Source organism: Dipodomys ordii, unplaced genomic scaffold (assembly GCF_000151885.1).
Source record: "Dipodomys ordii isolate 6190 unplaced genomic scaffold, Dord_2.0 Scaffold22, whole genome shotgun sequence".
Taxonomy (NCBI): Eukaryota; Metazoa; Chordata; class Mammalia; order Rodentia; family Heteromyidae; genus Dipodomys; species Dipodomys ordii.
Window position 1 is genome coordinate 2,339,529 of NW_012267238.1, and position 7,180 is coordinate 2,346,708.

The following is a 7,180-nucleotide window of genomic DNA, read 5'->3' on the forward strand; positions in this document are numbered from 1 at the left end:
CTATCTGCAGACCTTCAATTTCTTTTCCTAGTTTTCACGTGTGAGTCTTCTTTCTTCCTGTGGCTGCTCCTTGGGTTCTCAGTTCTCCCATACTCCTTCTCACATTCTAGGCAACAGTTTCTGGAGCCAGCTTCACCTGCGACTACTTCATCTACTTCCTTTCTCTTATAAATGTGTTCAAATTTCTTATATATGGATATCATCTCGCTTGTTTTCCTTACCGTGAATTTTTATCTTTATGTAATTGTATTTTGTTATTGTTCATTGGTTGTAGGGCTTGAACTCAGGACCTAGGTGCTGACCCGCAGCTCTTTTGCTCAAGGCTAGTGCTCTACCACTTTGAGTGGCTCTATGGAGCTCCACTTCTGACTTTTGAGAGGTTAATTGGAGACAAGAGTCTCATGGGGACTTTTCTGCCTGGGCTGGCTTTAAACTTCCATCCTTAGATCTCAGCCTCCTCAGTAGCTAGGATTACAGGTATGAGCCAACAGTGCCAGGCTTGTATTTTCTATCACAATGGCTTCTTAGATGGGAAAGACACCAACAGATTTTCTATCTTGAACCAGAAGTCAAAAGATTACTCTTGCCAGACACTGGTGGTTCACACCTGAAATCCTAGCTACTCAAGAGGCTGAGATCTGAGGATTGTGGGCTCAAAGCTAGCCTGGCCTGACACTCTTATATCCAGTCAACCAGCAAAAGTCAGAAGTGGAGCTATGGCTCAAATGATAGAGTGCAAAACACCAAGCAAGAGGCCCTGAGTTTAAGCCCCAGTACAAACACACACACACACACACACACACACACACAATTAGTGTATATGAAAACTGAAAACAAAAAGAAAGAAAAGGATTTATATCCTTCAGTACCATTGAACTTCTTAGTGGGAACTCTGCATATTTTTCTCCCAGGTGGATGTGGCTTACCATGCACATGTGCTAATGGCTTCTCCTAGATCATGGCTCAGCTTTGCAGGTTTCTATTTCTCCTGGAGATCCCCCATAGAAGAAGGTTTGAAATGAGAGAATATGTCCCACAGATTAATGCAATCTAAATTACACCAACTGAGTTTGACCAGGCTGAGATTGTCATTCTCCTTTCCATTTACTCTCACATTCCTGAACAGAAAATAGAATGTGCTTCCCACTGGCATCCTTCCTAAAGCATTTCATTTAGAAGAAGGGAGAAATTCATCATTCACTGGCATCTCTTAATATTTAGCCATGGTCTGACACTCACTGGACACAATGACTTAATTTTGCTTAACACAACTTTAATAAATTAGCATATTCTCTGGCTGCATGGTGTTGATTAATGCAACATGACTTTTCCTTTTTGATACATTATGAGCCAAAATATGCTGGTTATTTAGGTTCTAGACATCATCTGGATATCAATGAAGAGGAAATCTATCTGAAGAAAAGAGTCCCATATACAGGATAAGACTGACTCCCCTTCCTTCCTTCCTTCCTTCCTTCCTTCTTCCTTCCTTCCTTCCTTCCTTTCTTTCTTTCTTTCTTTCTTTCTTTCTTTCTTTCTTTCTTTCTTTCTTTCTTTCTTTCTTTCTTTCTTTCTTTCTATTTCTCCAGCTCTGAGGCTTGAGCTCAGGGCCTGGGTACTGTCCCTGAGCTTCTTTTGTTCAAGGCTAGCACTCTACCATTTGAGCCATAGCATCACTTCCAGCTTTTTCTGTTTATGTGGTACTGAGGAATCAAATCCAGGGCTTCATGCATGCTAGGCAAGCACTCTACCACTAAGCCACATTCCCAGCCCTGGTTCAGCCTCTTAAGGGCTGGGATTAGAGCTATGTGTCACCATGTCCAGCAAGGGAGTTCCTGGACACCACTGTTTATCACTTATCACATCATAGATGTGTGTTGAATGTTCACAGGTTCATGGAGTACTGCACTAGATTTTTTTTTTTTTGCCAGTCCTGGGGTTTGAACTTAGGGCCTGGACACTGTTCCTGAGCCTCTCTGTACTTAAGGCTAGTGCTCTACCATTTGAGCTACAGTGACACTTCCAGCTTTTTTTGTGTACGTGGTACTGAGGAATTAAACCCGGGGCTTTATGTATGCTAGGCAAGAACACTGCCACTAAGCCACATTCCCAGCTCTGGACTAGAATTGTTTAAATGCCAGGATTCAATCTTGAGACTAGAGACAGAGACTAGAATAGTGCTAGTAGCATTAAGTGCTGGCAGACACAGGGAGATAGGTTCAAGTGTGAAAAGGAGGAAAAGTTGTTCAGGGTTTTGGAGAGGTAAAAACTTGCCTACTTTTTGCCTACATCAGAGCACTGCCTGCTTTTTGGTTCTGTCTGAAGCTGACTCTGGTTCTGAATTTACTTAAAAGGTCTCTGTACCGGATATTCATGGAACATTATTTTTAACCGTGGAAAACTAGAAACAGCATGAATGCCTAATGCTAGAAAAACATGCTAATGCTGAAGGGAATAATAATGTAGTCTTTTTAAAAATAGATTGTTTTTTAAGAACATTTTAGATTTACAGAAAAACGTAGAGGTTAGTAAAGAGTTCATATAAGTCTCAGATTCAGTTTACCCCTTCTGTGAATAACATTGGAGTGGTACATTTGTTACAATTAGTGGGCCAATATTGAATTCCTTATCAGTAAAGATCACACTTTACTCTCAGATTTCCATATGTATATATGAATATCTATATCTAGCTATATAAATGTGTGCCTGTGTGTGCGCAAGTGTGTGTGTGTGTGTGTGTGTGTGTGTGTGTGTGCACGCTCTGATCCTAGGTCTTCAACCCAGGGCCCAGGCACTATTTTTGTTGTTGTTGTTGGTCATGGGGCTTGAACTCTGGACTGTGCACTGTACCTCAGCTCTTCAGCTCAAGGCAAGCGCTCTACCACTTAACCAACAGCGCCACTCCCAGTTTTCTAGTGGTTTATTGGAGATAAGAGTTTCAAGGACTTTTCTGCCTGGGCTGGCTTTGACCAGTGATCCTCAGATCTCAGCCTCCTGAGTAGCTAGGATTACAGGTGTGAGCCACTGGTGCCCAGCTAGGCTCTATTCTTTTTTTGGGGGGGGGTGGGGGGTCTGGTCGTGGGGCCTGAGCTCTGGGCCTGGGCGCTGTCCCTCAGCTCTTTATCTCAAGGTTAGCGCTCTACCACTTGAGCCACAGCACCACTTCGGCTTTTTTTCTTATGTGGTGCTGAGGAATCGAACCCAGGGCCTCATGCATGCAAGGCAAGCGCTCTACTACTGAGCCACCTTCCCAGCCCATAGGCACTATTCTTGAGCAGTTGTTTTCCTCCAAGCTAGCACTCTACCACCACTTGAGACACAGTTCCATTTCCAGCTTTTTGGGGGTTAATTAGTGATAGGAAACTCATGGACTTTCCTGCCTAGGCTGGATTAGAACTTCAATCCTCAGGTCTGAGCCTCCTGAGTGGTTTAGGATTATAGATGTGAGCCACAATACCCACTTTCTTTCTTTCTTTTTTTAACCTAATGTCAGGATACCACATAACATTTAGTAGTCATCTTGGTCCTTTTACTGTGACAGTAATTATAATATAGGTCTTTTCCTTTCCTTTTTTTTTTCCCCCTTTTTTGGTAGAGGTACAGGGATCTGAACTCAGGGCTTCATGTTGCTTGGCAGGGTTCTACCACCAAGCTATGCCCCCTGCACAATTAATCTCAGGTTATTTTTAGAGTAGGGTCTCACTTCTTAATCAAGGGTGTGCCTGAACTGTGATCTGCCTATTATAGGCTTCCTGTGGTGGCTGAGATCACAGGTGCACACCACCTTGCCCAACTTTTCTTTGTAGAGACACAGAGACACAGGGAAGAGATGCTGGCCTTGAGCTTATGATCTTCCTGCCTCTGCCTCCTGAGTGCTGGGATTACAAGTGTGAACACCATCTCACCTGGCTTCATGTGTTATGTTCTATTGATAAATTCCAAACTCTTCATTTATGCCTCTCCCTATCACATGTTTATATAGTTTTGTGTGTGTCAGGGCAGGGGGATGCTGTGGCTTGAACTCAGGGTCTGGGTATCATTCCTTGGCTTTTTTTCTTCAAATCTCTACCACTTGAGCACCAGTTTGGCTTCTGTTTTTATTTTTATTTTTGGTGGTTATTTAGGCATAAGAGTCTCCTGAAATTTCCCCAGACTGGCTTCAAAACATAATCGCCAGATCTCAGCTTCCTGAACCACCAGAACTACAGGTGTGAACTACCTATACCTGGTATTAATTCATTTCTGCTATCAAATTCTACAAGTCAGAGCTCTGATGTGACAGAAAGTCAAGGTGTTTGGCAAAGTGAACTAATTCAGTGGTCAAGAGAAAATAGTACTGTTCTCTGTGGGTTTTGGATGTTGTAGCCTTTCTACTAGGGATGTGTGAGGCAGTAGTAATCTGTCCTGTGGGCTGAGAGAAAGGATTTCAGGCAGCTTGCAGTTTACATGGCTTCCCAACTCCCCTCCTGAGGCCAGATTGCATTTCCTCTAGAGTTCTATTTTTGTTTTTGTCTGTTGTGGGGTTTGAACTATAGGTCTGGGTGTGTTCAGCTCAAGGCTAATACTCTACCACTTTGAGCCACGTCACCACTTCCAGTTTTCTGGCAGTTAATTGGAGATAAGAATTTCGTGGACTTTTCCTGTGTGGGCTGGCTTTGAATGGAGATCCTCAGATGTCAGCCTCCTGAGTAGCTAGTATTATAAGCATGAGTCATTGGCACCCCGCCACCTTTGTATTTTTGGAATGCATTTTTCCCCTAATTACTTTTTTTTTTTTTTGGTCAGTCGTGGGGATTGAACTCTGGGCCTGGGTGCCATCCCTGAGCTCTTCAGCTCAAGGCAAGTGCTCTACCACTTGAGCCAAGCACCACTTCCAGTTTTCTAGTGGTTAATTGGAGATAAGAATCTCACACACTTTCCTGCCCAGACTGGCTTTGAACCACAATCCTCAGATCTCAGCCTCCTGCATAGCCAGGATTACAGGCATAAGCCACTGATGCCCAGCTTCTTCTTCTTCCTCCTCCTCCTCCTCCTCTTCTTCTTCTTCTTCTTCTTCTTCTTCTTCTTCTTCTTCTTCTTCTTCTTCTTCTTCTTCTTCTTCTTCTTCTTCTCTTCCTCTTCTTCTTCTTCTTCTGACTGTTAAGTAATATAATGCAAGCTTGAAAACTCAAGAGAAGCAGGCATCTGCTAATGATTTTTATGTCCTTGATTCAAGAGTGAAGTCCAACAAATAAATTAATAAATTAGAGAGTAGATTTCAAACCAATTCATTCTCAACTCTTTCATAACTTCTAGTTTTCTTTCTCTCAGAATATGATAATTACATTTTAGAAATTCCCCGGTGGAGGGCTGAGAATGTGTCTTAGTGGTAGCGTGCTTGCCTAGCATGCATGAAGCCCTGGGTTGGATTCCTCATTAAGAAAAAAAGCCAGAAGTGGCACTGTGACTCAAGAGGTAAAGTGCTAGCCTTGAGCAAAAAAAGAAGCTCAGGGACAGTGCCCAGGCCCTGAGTTCAAGCCCCAGGACTGGCAAAAAATTCCCCTGGGGAGATTCATACATACATTGTCACTTATTTTGGTGGTAGTGAGGTATGAATTCAAGGTCTTATGCTTGCTAAGCAAGGACTACCTAGTAAACCATGTTCCCAGCCTTTTTTGCTTTAGTTATTATTATTATTTGCTTAAGGTCTCTGTTTTTGCCTGGAATTAGCCTCCGATCCCAATCCTTCTACCTATGCCTCCCAAGTAGCTGGGACTACAGGCACATAACACCATTCCTTCCTAATTTGTTGAAATGAGATCTTGCTAAAGTTTTTCCAAGCTGGCCTAGAACTGTGATCCTCACATCTCTGCCTCCCAAGTAACTGGAATTGCATGTGTGGCCAATGTACCTCACCCAGGAATGATGACATTTCGTCATTAGATTAAGAGATTCTTTTTTTTTTTTTTGTCAGTCATGGAGCTTGAACTCTGGGTCTAGGCACTGTTGACCTTGAGCTCTTCAGCTCAAGGCTAGTCCCTCTAGCACCTGAGCCAGAGTGCCACTTCTGGTTTTCTGGTGGGTTAATTTTAGAGATAAAAGTCTCATAGATTTTCCTGCCTGCGCTGGCTTTGAACTATAATTCTCAGATCTCAGCCTCCTGGTAGCTCGGATTACCTGGCAAGAGATTCTTGATAGCAATTAAGGCATTGAGTGATATTTTCTTACATGAAGAGATCCCTCACAGAGAGGGAATCTAATCCCTGTACTAGAGTTTTAGGTTATAAATTTCTACCACTATTCATTCTCTCTCTCTCTCTCTCTCTCTCTCTCTCTCTCTCTCTCCAGTCCTGGGGCTTGTACTCAGGGTCTGGGCACTGCCCTGAGCTTCTTTTGCTCAAGACTAGCACTCTACCATTTGAGCCACAGCACCATTTCCAGCTTTTTCTGTTTATGTGATACTGAGGAATTAAACCCAGGGTTTCATGCATGCTAGGCAAGCACTCTACCACTAAGCTACATTCTCAGTCCCCACTATTCTTTTTTTTTTTTTGGTCATGGGGCTTGAACTCTGGGCCTGGGCGCTGTCCCTGCGCTCTTCAGCTCAAGGCGAGCACCCTACCACTTGAGCCACAGTACCATTCCAGTTTTCTGGTGGTTTATTGAAGATAAGAATCTCACAGACTACTTTTCTGCCCAGGCTGGCTTTGAATTGTGATCCTCAGACCTCAGCCTCCTGAGTAGCTAGGATTACAGGCATGAGCCACTGGCACCTGGCTCACTATTCATTCTTAATATCCTCATTTCTGCCTCCGAGGCCTGGGCTTCTGTAGTATTAATTTGGTAGAGACAGAATATATTAGATGGGGTGGAATCTAGTGAGCCGGAAATAAGATAGGGAGTAGTTGCAATAGTGAGAGGGGAAGTTTTTTTCTAGATCGTGACAAAAGGGAAGAAGAAAAGGAAATGCCTTTGAAATGCCAGCAATACACAAATGGAACTAAACAGCTGAGTAGCTATAAGACAGGAGGTGTGAGAGCCCAGAATTCCAGCTGCACCATGAGTATATGTAACTGTGCGGGTAAAATTAAGTAAGAGATCACTCTTGCCCTTCAAACTGACAAAAATTAGACAGCTTTTGAATGCTCGGTGTTGGTGGGCACACAGCCACAGGTGGGCACTCACACTCTGCAGTTGCAGA